Below are 17454 nucleotides of genomic sequence, written 5' to 3'. Positions count from 1 at the left end.
AATGCCCCCATAGAGTATAATGCCCACTTTGCTGCCCCTAGTGCCAGTGCCCTTATAGATAGTGACACAGTGCCCATGTACATAGTGCCCATGTACATAGTTCCAGTGTCCCCTGTAGATAGTGCCCATGTAGATAGCACCACAGTGTCCCCTGTAGATAGTGCCCCCATATAGTACCACAGTGTTCATGTAAATAGTGCCACACCCCCCCCTTTAAGATAGCGCCACCCCACCCTGTAGATAGTGCCATTGGGACTCCCTCTAGGAGCGGAAACCCCAGCCAGAGCATAGGCCGGGAATTCTGCTCCTAGAGGGAGGCTCTGATGTCACTGTCCATATATGGACAGTTGTACAAAGAAGAAGCTGATGGTTCCCTGCTTTGGAATTGGGTTCAACTTTATGTGAGGACGCAGATACAGTTGACAGCAGGACATACCCCCGGCCACCCGGGACACTGCCCGGAATCCGGGACTGTCCCGCTGAATCTGGGACAGTTGGGAGGTATGCCATAGAAGTAAATGGGTGTTACTAAAACAGCATAGCATAGCGAGCTACACTGTTTACGTAACTTCCATTCATAGTATAGTGTCTCCCCACGGCCTGCACCGACGCAATTCACGGTCGTGTGAATCCGCCCTCACGCTGAGTAAAAATCACGCACATGTCCGCACGGCCCCATAGACTAATATAGGTCCATGCGACGCGCGTGAAAATCACGCGCGTTGCACGGACGTAATTCCCGTTCGTCTGAATAAAGCCTTACTGTGACGTCACTAAAGAGCCTAGTCTATGAATACACAATTGTTTTATTGATGTCACTAAAGAGCCTAGTCTATGAATACACAATTGTTTTATTGATGTCACTAAAGAGCCTAGTCTATGAATACACAATTGTTTTATTGTTGCACCTTACTGTTACGTCTCTAAGGAGCCGAGTCTATGAATACACAATTGTTTTATTGATGTCACTAAAGAGCCTAGTCTATGAATACACAATTGTTTTATTGATCCACTTTACTGTTACGTCACTAAGGAGCCGAGTCTATGAATACACAATTGTTTTATTGATGTCACTAAAGAGCCTAGTCTATGAATACACAATTGTTTTATTGATGTCACTAAAGAGCCTAGTCTATGAATACACAATTGTTTTATTGTTGCACCTTACTGTTACGTCTCTAAGGAGCCGAGTCTATGAATACACAATTGTTTTATTGATGTCACTAAAGAGCCTAGTCTATGAATACACAATTGTTTTATTGATCCACTTTACTGTTACGTCACTAAAGATCTTAGTCTATAAATACCTAATCATTTTAATGATACATTAAATTGTGACTTCACTAAATAGACTAGTCTATAAATACACAATTATTTTATTGAAACACCTTAGGGCTCATTCAGACGTGTGCTGTGCGTTGCAATCACTCACAGCACACGGACCCATGCAATTCAAAGGGGCCATTCAGACATGCATTGTTTTTCACGCAGCGTGTGTCCGTTGCGTGAAACTTACTGCATGTCCTATAATGGTGCATTTTCACCTAGTCGCCCATTGTGGTCTATGGGTGCGTGGAAACCGCGGACAGCACACGGACGACATCCGTGTGCTTTCCGTGTTTCATGCATCAAATACATTGAAAATCAGAGAAATACATTTTTTTTTAAAAATAAAGTGGTTGCACAGACTTGAAAAACGCATGCCACATGCATAGCACACTGATGCCATTACACAATGCACACGGACAAGAAATGTAGGATGTAATCGGACACGCTCGTCTGAATGTAGCCTTACTGTTTCCTCACTAAGGAGCCTAGTCTATAACTACACAATTGTATTATTGATGCATTCTACTGTGATATCACTAATCTAATCTATAAATACACGATTGTTTTAATGATACATTCTACTTTGACATCAATAAAGAGCTTTGTTTTATTGATGCACCTTACTGTTATTTAACTAAAGAGCCTAGTATATAAATAGACAATTGTTTTATTGATACATTCTACTGTGACATCACTAAAGAGCTTAGTTTCTAAATACACAATTGTTTTAATGATACAGCCTACTGTCACATCACTAATGCCTATAAATACGCACACAGCACCAATCATTATCGCCCTCCCTAGCGCTTATCATTGAAGTGAAAGAATTAGCAGCACAAATAAGCACAGTATGTCAATGTGAGACTGGATTGGAGTTTAAAGAGGTTAGTGTCTTTAGCCTCGGTCCTCCTTTCTCCTAGTCATGATGCTACTACTGCTAATGACTAAACACTCACATTCTACAAACTCTAGGAGCCCATCATAAAGACTATAAAACTTGCTTAAAGGGTAACTAAACGTTCAAAAAACTTCTGACATGTTATAGTGACATGCCAGAAATACGATTTGTCACCACTCACCAGAGAGCCCCGCTGAGCCCTCTAATTGCATGTAAACAAGCACCAGGACAGCGCTGGTTCGCTGTGGGCAAGGATAGGTAGGTATTGATTTTTTGTTTTTATTTATTTCATTTGCAGCACCTAAGAAGAAAAAATCACTTCCAGGATAACCCCTTTAAGACATCCCATTTAAACATGTGCTGAGTTAATGGAAGGTGGTTTCCCAATGAGGACAGCCCTATATAGCAGCAGCCCCATAAACAGTAAACACACATATCTTGAAAATGGGTAAGAATTGAAACACAAAGTATCTAAGATTTCAAGGATATTTCACCAACTTTATCAATTTTACCCAGGATCACTTTCCACCATTAATAACTTAAATTTAAAAAAAAGTTATGACACCTTGTGTGGTATAGTGTAAGTGGCCACAGCTTTATTATAACTTATTATTTATTAAACAGAAATTAACTCGGCTTGAAGACATTATTTTCTCCGTTGTCCTCTTGATTCCTGCGATGCCAACGAACCGCTGTTATACAGCGTGCATGTAGGGTACTAGTTCTGCATTAATAGCCGTAAAACCCACCAAGGATGGAAACTGAGAGGCTTATTCGGTACCCCGACCACCCCCACTAAGCAAAGCCAGTCTGCGCTCGGCACCGTCACGTAAATCCAATAAAAAGATATCCGACCCAATATCATTAAGACAAACGCCGTCAGGTGCCAGTAGGTCCAAATTGTCACCCTCTAATGAACAATGGCGGAGCGCAATTCCACCTATAAACCGCACAAACCGCGATACTCAAACATTCAGCAACCTACGTACCCTTTCCAAAGCCGACATATCTCTGGTGCCCCTCAAGATCGTCCGACCCACTTTTTCAAACCGGACTATAACACACCGAGAAAATAATTGACGAAAAAGCTCCAAGTCAGTACAAATTAGAGACAAAAGTTCAGCCAGTTTAACCTGACCAAAGTCGTTACCCCCGGCGTGGATAATTAGCACTACAGGCAAAGCCACGTTTCTGCTTATGGAAACGATTTCGGGCACGAGCTGTACCCACCGTAATTCCCTGACACCTTTGAGGCACACCTACGCGGGATATACACAAATTCAGACCAAGGGGTCTCCTCGCCGAGCGGACAGCGGCCAAATGCACATATGAGTGCCCAAGAATACAGATCTGGGGCTGTCCAAGCCCTAATAATAAATAAAATAGAATACAAATAAAATAAATCGGGAAAGGAAAGAAAACAGGCGGTGGGTAAAGGTCCAATTCATGAACAAACTAAATCCGGCCAAACATGGTTTTTATAACTGCCGGAGCTCCAAAATAGCGTTCTCTAAACCCAACGCGTCAGCCTCAGTTGCTGCACTTATGCGGAAAGAATTGGTCCCAAATTTATGAGCAGGAAGCTCCAGGTATCTCAAACATGATTTAAAAAAAGAATCAAATTGGAAACGCGTGAGGGACAAGCTGTTGGCATGTAACAAAAATTGAGGCCCGGAACAAAAGAAAATTGCTAACTAATACCACTGGGCAGTGTGGGGCCCGGGGCCCCCCACCCTCCCTACTGACAACAAAGATCCTCTCCCAGCCTAGTCTGTTTTCGACTTGCGAACACAGATTTTTAGTGAATCCTGCAGAACCACAATATCTGATGCTGAGAGTCCATCCATCTTCCTGGCGCTAGGCGCAATCAGCTCACTAACACGCAACACAGCAAGGAAGGCCAAAAAAAAAGCAGCGCAGAACAGACAACATTCATAACCATCATGGCAAATTTTTTCCATCACTGACAAAATCCTACCCAGTAATGCAAAAGAAACAGGTTGTCTCGTATCGTGGGTGACTGTTTCCTTCTTCCATCCCTTAAGCGCCTGGTGCACCACGAATTAGTTAGTGACAACCTTAAGTCCCCACAATTTAAACATAATAGCCAGGTCGACTAAATACCTACCGACCATCGCACTGCTGCCGTCCTAATGCAATTTTACCAAGAAATCCAATGTGGTGTCGGCTATCATTCACCAGGGAAATTACCATCAGCTACCTCTAACCATAAATCCCACAAGGTATAAGAAAATATAGGAGGATTCCTCCAGCTCACCGATATGTATATCCAGACTTGGACTGCGCATGGATTCACGTGGCTACACACGGAACAAACACAGCAAAAACGGATGAATAGGATCCAGCGCTGTTTCATTAAAAGGAAATAATATTCCAACTTTATTTCAAACAAAGAGTAAAATCCACTAGGAGTACGGGTGGATGCTTCAGCAGTAAGCCTATGCGTTTTAGAAATAGACTTGGCCCTATCCAGGGTCCAATTCTTGTAGCCTCTATTATTAAGTCTATGACAGATCAGCGACTGTTCCTCAAGAAAACTCTCCTCACTACTACAGTTTATTTTGGCCCTCATCATTTCCCCTACAGGGATAGAAGAGACAGTGTGTCGGGGATGACCACTGTCAGCATTATATCCATTATATTTTGTCACCATATTTGTGCATAATGCTTCTATCGGGCATACTGACCAAAAATTACTATTTTTATTATATTCATGGTTGTAGATGAGTTGCTCCCTAGAGTTACATCTTGCAAATATAGGTTTATTATGACTCCGTACACATTGTGGCTTCTGTTTTCAGTTTGTGGCAGGTTGGGCTCGTTTCTGCTAAATAACGGATTACACACCACTATCATAGTATTAAAATTAGGTGGAAAGATCTATTACATTAGATTTAGGTCCAACAGTGATAGTATACATATACATTATATTGGGATGTCTAGGGTTAACATCATTTTCTCCTAACCGATGTGCGGCTTCTCTTCTCTCTTTTAACCATACACTTTCAGAGGATATTGATGTTACAGTAACTATTTGTTTCTTTATATGCACATAATCTTTTTTATTCATATCTCTGCGGAATGCACAGATCATTGTTTTAACAGTTATTCTTTATTACAAACATCTATTGCATATATATCCCGTTCAACATCTGTTTTAGATCATTTGAATCAATTCTCCTATATAAATTATCATATGCTTACAACATTGAACTTCACCACAAAAGGTTAATTAACTCTTACCTTTGATGAATGTGGGTTGCATTGTTCGGATGCACCGTCTGGTTCCTGTTGAACTTGGGCTGAGAGTAACTGCCTGGTGGCTGGTTCCTGCACAGTTGTGGGCTGATTTCCTGAAGATCTGGGGAAGAGACTGGATATAGAAAAACATATGGGGAAAGTTTTACAGATGAACTGACCGGATAAAAATGCAGGGTGTTTTGTGTGCGGTATTTACATTGTGCCATGACTAAGGACAGGTGATCTGTCTGAAACGCGTAGGCTTACTGCTGAAGCACCCACCCGTACTAGTGGATTTTACTCTTTGTTTGAAATAAAGTTGGAATATTATTTTCCTTTTAATGAAATAGCGCTGGATCCTATTCTTCCGTTTTTGCTGCATAAATTCCACACTCTACAATGACTCTTCCATGTAGCCAGGACAACAGAACCCGCGACACGTATCAGTTGTACCGCAACATCAAATGAAGTTTAGAAACTGCTGCATCCTCCCTGGAAATCCCCTGGAAAGGTTACCCCTATAGAAAAAAATCGGGAAGTCACTGTCGCAGTTCAAAAAAAATTTGTGACAAGAGAGATGTACTGGATTTTCAGATTGGAGTGCCTCTGCCCAAATGGGTTAAATGAAATGTTAGAGATGTCAAAGCCAAACGTTGATGAAACTCTTTGACATAATGCCACCTGGCCTGTGGGCGCTAAATATTGTATTGAAATATACAAATAATTCAGCCCCTTTTTCGGGGTAACATTGGCAAATTATGTGCGCCAAGGTAGAATAATCTTGGAGCCAGTTACCAAAAGTTTTGGCAACTTTGTCTGTTCGGAAACATCTGTTTCTTTAAAGGCATGGTGTCGCCCCAAAAACATGTTTTTTTTTTAAAATTTAAACATTTAGTGTGTGGGTGATTAAACATTGTTCAAATTTTTTTTATTTTTTTCGCGAGTCAGGAAATATTATAAATTTTTTCAAATTTATAATACTACCCATTTTTGGTCACTAGATGGAGCTGTTTGGAGCTAGTTCCCAAAATTGCAGCATTGCAACATTGGGTTAAAAGCTATCGCTCTAGTGAGCTCTCAGCAATCCCCCCTCCTTTATCCTGGCTAGTGCCGGGATAAACGAGGGGTTTGAAAGGTTTAAAGGGGTATTCCGGAACTAAAAAATTACATTTATTTAAATAAAACAATGAAAATGATATAACTTTACAATGTACTTACGTTTCATCAGATGGCTGTAGCGTCGTATATCCTCCTCCGTCACCGCCCCCTTAGTGAAGCAAAATCTGCACTTCCTGTGCAGACCCGTCCATTTAGTCTTCTGCCTTGCTTCCGGTTTCCGGCTTTCACACTGTACGGTTACGTCACAAATGACGTAACCGTACCACGTGCTTCTTTATCTCAGAGCATGCGTGGTTAACACACTCCACCGCGCATGCTCTGTGAAATTATAACCCCTTATAAATTACCGACGGAATACGAAGTTGCGGGAATAACGGCCGTTTCGGCCGTCTTCCCGACAGGTGCAGGAGCTGTGACAGCTGCTGTCTCGTACAGCAGCTGCCGCAGCTCCTACAGCGGGGACCGATCGCTGTGTCCCCGCTGTCTAACCCCTTAAAAGCCGCGTTCAATAGAGATCGCGGCTTTTTAGGGGTTAAGTTACCATCGCTGGCCTGCTACACGATAGCGGCCGGCGATGGTTACTATGGCAACCGGACACCAAACAATGGCGTCCGGCTATGCCATCGACGGAAGCCTAATGGGTCCTGACAAAGTCAGGACCCACTATGCTTGCTGTCAGTGAATAGCTGACAGTTCTAATACACTGCACTACGCATGTAGTGCAGTGTATTAGAATAGCGATCAGAGCCTCCTGCCCTCAAGTCCCCTAGTGGGACAAAGTAATAAAGTAAAAAAAAAAGATGTGTAAAAATAAGAAAATAAAAGTTAAAAAAAATCCCCTTTTTTTCCCTTATCAGTCCTTTTTTATTAATAAAAATATATAAATAAATAAAATATACATAATTGGTATCGCCGCGTCCGTAACGGCCTGAACTACAAAATTATTTCGTTATTTATCCCGCGCGGTGAACGCCGTAAAAGAAAATAATAATAAACCGTACCAAAATCACAATTGTTTGGTCACTTCACCTCCCAAAAAATGTATTAAAAAGAGATCAAAAAGTCGCATGTACCTAAAAATGGTCCTGATCGAAACTACAGTTCGTTACGCAAAAAATAAGTCCTCGCACGGCTTTATTGATGGAAAAATAATAAAGTTCTTGCTCTTAGAATAAGGCAACACAAAAAGTGAATGATTTTTTACAAAACGTATTTTATTGTGCAAATGCCATAAGACATAAAAGAACTATAAACATCTGGTGTCACCGTAAGGCCGAGTTTACACGAGCGTGTGCATTTTGTGCAAGCAAAAAGCGCGGCGTTTTGCGTGCGCAAAAGGCAATTAACAGCTCCGCGTGTCAGCCCTTTATGATGCGCGGCTGCCTGGTTTTCGCGCAGCCACCATCATTATGACACTCCGTGTGGATGTTTGTAAACAGAAAAGAATGTGGTGCTTTTCTGTTTTCATTCATCCTTTACAGTGCTGTTGCGCGAATCACGCACGTCCCACGGAAGTGCTTCTGTGCGACATGCGTGGTTTTCACACACCCATTGACTTCAATGGGTGCGTGATGTGCGAACAGCGCACAAATATAGGACGTCATGCGTTTCACGCAGCGGACATACGCTGCGTGAAAATCACGCCCACCTGGCTGCACGGCCCCATAGACTAACATAGGTCCCTGCGACGCGCGTTGCACGGATGTATAACACGCTCGTGTAAATGAGCCCTAATCGTATCGCCCCGCAGAATAAAGTGAATATGTCACTTATAGCGCACGGTGAACGCTGTAACAAAAATAGAATAAAAAAACAATAGTAGAATTGCTGTTTTTTTAGCCACCACGCCACTTAAAAATAGAATAAAAACTGATCAAAAAGCCGCATGCTCCCCAAGAAAACTACAATGAATTCCTCAAGGGGTCTAGTTTCCAAAATGGGGGCACCTTTTGGGGGTTTCCACTGTTTTGGTACCAGAAGACCTCTTCAAACCGTTTAACCCCTTAATGACCGGGCCATTTTGCACGTTAATGACCAAGGATTATTTTTGTTTTTTTCACGGTCACATTCCAAGAGTCGTAACTCTTTTTTTATTCCGTCGACATAGCCGTATAAGGGCTTGTTTTTTGCGGGACGAGTTGTATTTTGTAATTGTACCATTTTTAGATGCTTTTAATATATTGATTAACTTTTATTAACTTTATTTTAGGAGAGAATTGAAAATAAGCAGCTATTCCAGCATTGATTTTCACGTTAGAAATTTACGCCGTTTACTATGCAGCGTAAATAACATGTTAACTTTATTCTATGGCTCGGCACGGTTACGGGGATACCAAATATGTAAAGGTTTTATGTTTTCCTGCGTTTGCACAATAAAAACCCTTTTAGAAAAAAATTACTTGTTTTTGCATCGCCGCATTCCAAGAGCCGTAACGGTTTTATTTTTCCGTCTATGTGGCCGTACGTGGGCTTGATTTGTGCGGGACAATGTGTAGTTTTCATTAGTACTATTTTGGGGTACATAGGACTTAGATTAATTTTTAATGGTGGGAATGGGAGAAAAGAGCGAATTTTGCCGTTGTTTTTTTGGACGCCGTTCATCCAGCGGTTTAATTAATGTGTTAATTTTATTGTTCAAGTGGTTACGATCGCGGGGATACCATATATGTGTATGTGTGATTTGTTTTGACACTTTTACTTTCAAAAAACAACTTTTTGGGCAAAAAAAATAGTTTTATTTGATTTTCACTGTAATTTTTTTTTTGTTTTTTCACCAACTTTATTTAACGGATTGACATTTTTTTTTTAGTCCCACCATGGGACTTCACTATGCGATGTGCCGATCGCATATATAATGCTTTGGTATACTTCTTGTTATTATTGCCTGTCAGTATAAAACAGAGGGAGCTCCCTCCCTCTGTCAAACACATTAGATGCCGCTGTCACTATTGACAGCGGCATTTAATGGGTTAAATTGCCGGAATCGGAGCGCGCTTCGATTACGGCAGTTGCAGCAAGAGCCAGGCTGTGTATAACAGCCGTGCTCCTGCCGCTGATCGCGTGGGTACACTGGCAGTACCCGCGCCATCACAGGACGGATATATCCCTCCTCCTGCGCGAACTAGCAGCTGCAGAGCACTGATATATCCGCCCTTCGGCGTTAAGAGGTTAAAAACGCAGATATCCAGTGATTTCAGCTTGTGCTATCAGTAATAGAATGAGAGCACCAAAATGAAGACTGAGATTGCAGAAGTTAGTAGAGCTGGGTGTAGTAGGCGGAGCAAGTGCACTGCTGCATGCACATTGCATGCTGGGACTAGAGCAGTGCATGCAGGGAGGAGAAACACAGGAAGAGAAGAGGAATGAACTTACTGAGCAAAACAAACCTCTCAAGGTAAACAATAGGGAGTAGTGTTACTAAAACCATTTATTATCAAGAAAAAGCTAGTCAGAGTGCACTAATATATTAATAGAGGAACATTGCATTGATTTAAAAAAAAAAAAAAAGGATTGGAAAACCCCTTTAACCTCCTACACTGTGTGTCGCCATTTTTTGAGGTAACCCACAGTGTAGTAGGTTTACATGCAGTAGTAAACACACACAAACACTAACATACATTGAAATCGCTTACCTGCTCTTGCCGCCGCGGCCCGTCCGCTCCCTTTGCTGCCGCTGTTCCATGTGCACTTGTCCGGAAGCCGCGACCGGAAGTAGTAATATTACTGTCCAGCCGCGACTTCCGGTCCACGGGAAAATGGCGCCGGACAGCGCCAATTTCGAATAGGACTGTGTGGGAGCGGCGCATGCGCAGTTCCCACACAGACGCCGTACACGGCAGTCAATGGGACGGGAGCCGTTCGCAGTCCCTATGGGACTGTGGCTGCCGTATTCCATGTCTGTGTGTGTCGTTAATCGACACACACAGAAATGGAACAAAAAATGGCAGCCCCCATAGGGAAGAAAAAGTGTGAAAATAAGAAACAGTAAAACACAAACACACAAATGAAAATAAACGTTTATATTAAGGCACTAACATCTTTAACATATAAACAAATTATTTGTGATGACACTGTTCCTTTAAGGTTGTCATGACTTATAGTCTAGCTCCTGGGAGGTTTTGTTTTGAGCTGCAGAGCCAATCTCATTTCCCTGTTTGCATCCTATCAGATTCTAAAGTAGAGTATTTAAGTCTGGTCAGTTCCTTAATTTGTGCTTGTGAATTTCTTGGTGTATGCAAGTATCAGATCAAGCTCCTGATTATACCCTGTATTACCTGACTATTTGGATTCTTGGAACTGGACCTCGGCTTTGCTTTTGCATTATCCATTTTGCTCACTGATTTGGACATTCTGCTCTCGGCTGGTTTTGACCTCTGCAACCTCTGGTAATCTTCTATTTTGTGATTTGCACTTACAGTCTCTCCTGCTTGTGAATTCTGTTTGCTGATTACCCCACTGGCTGTCTGGTTTTTTGTTCTGGTTTTGCCTGCATTGCATCTCTTGTTCTACACCGTATTTTGTTAATGCAACCTGGGTTCTATGCAACCAAATCCAACCTGCCCTGAGGTGGGCTTAGGTGAAGACCATAGAGTAGCGTTAGACTCTGCTGATCAGAGTAGTGACGGATTTGAGGTAGCAGATTTTTTGCATGCTTTATCCAGTCTCCAGTTGTCTTTGGTGTATCGCTTACAGGGCAATTCCATAGACTTGCACTCTGGGAATTGCTCAACTAGTGATTCCACTACATTGACTTTCTTATCTGATCTCTTCTCAAAAGTACGCTCCTTGTCGACCATCACCTGTTCAACAGAGACCAAAGACCAAATATCCACAAATTAATTTCTCCAAATTTTTCCTTTGGTCTCTGCTGACAAATGAGTCCTGAGAGGAGCCACCCAACAATGAATCCCGAAATGTTAAACAAGACAAACTTTACTCTCTCTCAGATGGGGTTTTAGTTCCCCCTGGAGGAATAGAGGGAGCAGCCGCTCCCATTTTTTACATTCAAACCAGCCACCATGACTTTCAAAACTGATACTAAATCATTACCGGTTAAAAAATATTTTTATTGAGCCACGCGTCACCGCATGCAGACTCACCAAGAGCAGAGGTCCTCCCGACTCCAGAGGGTATTTCTTCCACCACTGATGTTGCTGGAACCAAGGACTGAACCCCACTAGCAGTGCAGGCCGGGGAAACAACCTGGAACAGAGTGCCTTGCTCCGCGGACAAATGAGGAACCTCATGGTGCCGACCGTGTCCCTGCCTCCACACAGACCTCCTGGATGAATCCCGCAGCGACCAAGATGATGACGAGGAAGAAGAAAAGGAGGCTACATCCCTTGAGGATGAAGATGGTTGCTCACGAGCACTGCTTCTCCTGGACCTGTGACATCTGCGAGGGTTGTGGCTATGATGTTTCCCAGAATGGCGTTTCCTGCCTCTCCTGGAAGATTCCTTCGCCGGACCTGAAGAAGAAAAAAGGGACAGGGCAGAGGAGCAGCATTTATTACACCCATCCTCCCTGGGACCACTAACGTGTAAGCCTGCCCTGCTCTGGCATAACCCTTGGGGGAAGGAGCAGGAAGGCATGTATGGTTGTGGGTGAGCTCCAGCTAGTATTTCAGTCTGCTCACGTATTACCACCGGCATCAATGGCTCCACACCCCTGCCCCCGTCGTTCTTGTTTCTAACCTGTGTCCTGGAACAGCGTTAGCACCCCCGTCGTCCATGGCCTCCCCCATCTTTCTCCCCCCTGCCTTCAGAGAAGAGGAGGCGGCGCTAGAAACTGATGTCAATGGAGGAGCCGTCTGTGAAGCCCCAGCCAGGCCTAGCTGCCACACGCAGGCCTCGTGGAATGCCACCATAGCCGCCAGATCTCCCTTGTCATCCTCAGCCAGAAGCGTGGGAGCGGCTGAGCTCCCCATGTCCCGCTCCACAGCGGCGGTTGAAGGAACTTTGTGCCGGATAGATGCCAACTTAACTTCAATCCGCCGTACATCGTGGGGAGGAATGCCAGAGGGGTGGATGGGACAACATCGCCCTAGGACATAAGCCTGCAGGCTGTGTATCCTGCAGCACAGGACAGAGGGCCGGCCACCATGGTGCTCACACGTTTAGTAGTGGGGCTAGGGCTTAGGCGGGCGGGCGAGTCACACGTTGCGGCCTACCTCGTTTAGCCATAGCAAGCTGTTCCGGGACCGGTGTCCGGACATCTCTCTCCTGTCTTGCCAACAGTGTTTCCAACCAGCCGGTCCCCTCAGAATAGGGTTGTCACGATACCAGAATTTGGACTTCGATACCGATACTTCATGTAGTTTTGCGATTCTTGATACCAAAACGATACTTTGCCAAAAATAATAAAATAGAAAAAAAAGTTCTTACATTTTCTGCTCTGAGGCAGGTAGTGTGATGAATTTTGAACCTCCTTGTGCCTCACATTAATAGTAATTAACCCTATCATGTTTCTCAGTGATAATAGACAACATTGGGTTAATGTGTGAGGTACATAATGGAGTTAATTACTATTAATGTGATGCACTTGGAAGTACTAAATTCATAATACCATGTACCATGTCACGATGGGTGCGTAGACCCAATGGGCCGTACCGCCGTAGTGGGATAGCAGCTGGCCAACAGGATACCAAGTCAAAGTCTATAGTTCCGATAATGGTACCTATGGTAACTTCAGACAGTAGCGATGGTAGGCTCGGATGGGACCTTTGCAGCAGGCAGACACCAGTCACGGTGTAACACGGAAGGCGTAGTATACAGCACAACACGTCTCCAACTCTGTACGGCACAGGAACAAGGTAGCAGAGGAAACAGGTAGCAGGAACGGGAACACTGGGAACTGGAAAACACTAAGGGACCATTTGCAAAGACTAACACGGGTAAACACAACAACGCTCAGGCAATGATGGAAAGGGCAGGGCCCTTCTTATAGTCCAGGGTGATCATGGGCTAATTTGGTATACAATTCAGGTGAATTAGCCCATGATCAACCTGGACTATAAGGAGGGCCCTGCCCCTTCCATTATTGCCTGAGCGTTGTTGTGTTTACCCGTGTTAGTCTTTGCAAATGGTCCCTTAGTTTTTTCCAGTTCCCAGTGTTCCTGTTCCTGCTACCTGTATCCTGTATCCTGTGCTACCTAGTTCCTGTGCTGTAAGGAGTTGGAGACGTGTTGTGCTGTATACTACGCCTTCCGTGTTACACCGTGACTGGTGTCTGCCTGCTGCCAAGGTCCCATCCAAGCCTACCATCGCTACTGTCTGAAGTTACCATAGGTACCCTTATCGGAACTATAGACTTTGACTTGGTATCCTGTTGACCAGCTGCTTTCCCGCTACGGCGGCACGGCCCAGTGGGTCCACCCTACTTTACACAGCAGAGTGAACCGGAAGTAAGCGCTGGCATCTCCTGATGAGGAGCCAGCGCTCATTGATCCATGGCTGTGGCCGTCAGGGGGTGAGTAATCCCGATGGTTCGCGGCCATAGTTGTCACATACCATACATTACGAAGTGAAAGAAAGCAGTATTTATTTTATTTTCCAACAGCGTTCACATCATAAATGATGCTATAATATTGTTGTGCAGGTTATTACCGTTGCGATGATACAGAATATGTGTATATTTTATGTATTGAGACTTATTTTAATGTTTATTGTAAATAATGTGTATGTGTGTTTATTTAACATTCCTTTATTTTTTTCTACTTTTCTATTTTTAGACTTTAACGTACTGGCATATACAGTGAAGGAAATAAGTATTTGATCCCTTGCTGATTTTGTAAGTTTGCCCACTGTCAAAGACATGAACAGTCTAGAATTTTTAGGCTATGTTAATTTTACCAATGAGAGATAGATTATATAAAAAAAAAAAAAAGAAAATCACATTGTCAAAATTATATATATTTATTTGCATTGTGCACAGAGAAATAAGTATTTGATCCCCTACCAACCATTAAGAGTTCAGCCTCCTCCAGACCAGTTACACGCTCCAAATCAACTTGGTGCCTGCATTAAAGACAGCTGTCTTAAATGGTCACCTGTATAAAAGACTCCTGTCCACAGACTCAATTAATCAGTCTGACTCTAACCTCTACAACAGGAGTCTTAAGCACGCGGCCCGCGGGCCGCATGCGGCCCCTGGGGCTGTCATCTGCGGCCCTCGGGACACAGAGCCGCTAGTATCGGCTCTGCTCCGAGACTCTGGAATTCCCTGACATCGCTGTCCACATATGAACAGCGATGTCTGGGGCTTCCCCAGAGCCGGAGTCCCGGGCAGAGCGCTAGTACAGGCTCTGCTCCGAGACTCTGTGGAATTCTCTGACATCGCTGCCCATATGTGGACAGTGTGTCAGGGTCTTGCCCAGAGCGGAGCAGAGCGCAGGTGTCGGCTCTGCTCCTGGACTCTGTGGAATTCCCTGACATCGCTGTCCACATATGAACAGCGATGTCTGGGGCTTCCCCAGAGCCGGAGTCCCGGGCAGAGCGCTAGTACAGGCTCTGCTCCGAGACTCTGTGGAATTCCCTTACATTGCTGCCCATATATGGACAGTGTGTCAGGGTCTTGCCCAGAGCGGAGCAGAGCGCAGGTGTCGCCTCTGCTCCTGGACTCTGTGGAATTCCCTGACATCGCTGTCCACATATGAACAGCGATGTCTGGGGCTTCCCCAGAGCCGGAGTCCCGAGCAGAGCGCTGGTATCGGCTCTGCTCCGGGACTCTGTAGAATTCCCTGACATCGCTGCCCACATATGAACAGCGATGTCTGGGGCTTCCCCAGAGCCGGAGTCCTGAGCAGAGCGCTGGTGTCGGCTCTGCTCCGGGACTCTGTGGAATTCCCTGACATCGCTGTCCACATATGAACAGCGATGTCTGGGGCTTCCCCAGAGCCGGAGTCCCGGGCAGAGCGCTAGTACAGACTCTGCTCCGGGACTCTGTGGAATTCCCTGACATCGCTGCCCATATGTGGACAGTGTGTCAGGGTCTTCCCTATAGCGGAGTCCCGGGCAGAGCGCTAGTATAGCCTCTGCTCCGGGACGCTGCGGAATTTCCTGACATATCTGCCCATATATGGACAGTGTGTCAGGGTCTTCCCCAGAGCGGAGTCGCGGGCAAAGCGCTAGTATCGGCTCTGCTCTGGGACTCTGTGGAATTCCCTGACATCGCTGCCCATATATGGACAGTGTGTCAGGGTCTTCCCCAGAGCGGAGTCCCGGGCAGAGCGCTATTATCGGCTCTGCTCCGGGACTCTGGGGAAGCCTCTGACATCGCTGTCCATACATCGACAATGATGTCAGGGGCTTCCCCAGAGCAGGAGTCCCAGTGATGTCAGGAGCACAGCTGGAGTCCCGGGAAGAGCCTACTAGCGCTATGCCTGGGACTCCAGCTCTGGGGTTGCCCCTGACATCTCTGTCCATATATGGACAGTGATGTCAGGAACAGAGCTGGAATCCCAGGCAGAGTGCCAGAAGCGGCTCTGCTCCGGGACTCCAGCTCTGGGCAAGCCCCTGACATCACTGGGGCAGCCTCTACAGAGGGCACTGCGGCAGCCTCTACAGAGGGCACTGCGGCAGCCTCTACAGAGGGCACTGCGGCAGCCTCTACAGAGGGCACTGCGGCAGCCTCTACAGAGGGCACTGTGGCAGCCTCTACAAGTGGGTGTGTGGCAGTATCTGAAGAGGACACTGGCATTATCTAGGGGTGTGTTGCATTATCTACAGAGGGCACTGTGGCCTTATCTACAGAGGGCACTGTGGCCTTATCTACAGAGGGCACTGTGGCCTTATCTACAGAGGGCACTGTGGCCTTATCTACAGAGGGCACTGTGGCCTTATCTACAGAGGGCACTGTGGCCTTATCTACAGAGGGCACTGTGGCCTTATCTACAGAGGGCACTGTGGCCTTATCTACAGAGGGCACTGTGGCCTTATCTAGGGGTGTGTTGCATTATCCACAGAGGGCACTCCGGCAGCATCCACAGAGGGCACTGCGGCAGCATCCACAGAGGGCACTGCGGCAGCATCCACAGAGGGCACTGCGGCAGCATCCACAGAGGGCACTGCGGCACTATCTAAAAAGGGGATGCCCAATCTTGACATGTGTGCTAACTGAGCCGCCGGACTGCATTTAGCGACACAAACTGGAAAGCTGGATTGTTGAAATAAGCACGTGGAGAAATATCTAAAATTATAAACCTAGCGCTATTATTATAGTAATGTAGTATTATTATTCTAGTAATATAGTGTTCTAGTAGTTCAAATAACTAATTGATTAACAATAATTTTGTATTGTATCAAATTTGAAAGTAATGCGGCTCGTCAACTTCCCATTTTTTCTATATGCGGCCCACTTACCCGGCCGAGTTTGAGACCCCTGCTCTACAACATGGGCAAGACCAAAGAGCTTTCTAAGGATGTCAGGGACAAGATCATAGACCTGCACAAGGCTGGAATGGGCTACAAAACCATAAGTAAGACGCTGGGTGAGAAGGAGACAACTGTTGGTGCAATAGTAAGAAAATGGAAGACATACAAAATGACTGTCAATCGACATCGATCTGGGGCTCCATGCAAAATGTATCGAGCCAAAAGAAACTGTAGTTCTAACAATCAATTTACTATGGAACAAAAACAGATACAATCCAGGTTACACAGCAGAGGATACCCCAACTGGTCCCTCAATCGAGCCAACAACATCACGGCAAAGACCCCTAGAGCTCACCTACTCAAACAATCAAATCAAGCCAAAAAATCAGATTTAAACAAACCTACCCTGGTTCTACAACAAAGTAACCAATTTTCTGAAATTAGACAAATCGTGAATAAATACTTACCGATCTTGA

Source organism: Rhinoderma darwinii, chromosome 2 (genome assembly GCF_050947455.1).
Source record: "Rhinoderma darwinii isolate aRhiDar2 chromosome 2, aRhiDar2.hap1, whole genome shotgun sequence".
NCBI lineage: Eukaryota > Metazoa > Chordata > Amphibia > Anura > Rhinodermatidae > Rhinoderma > Rhinoderma darwinii.
Note: the sequence above shows the minus strand (reverse complement) of the source record.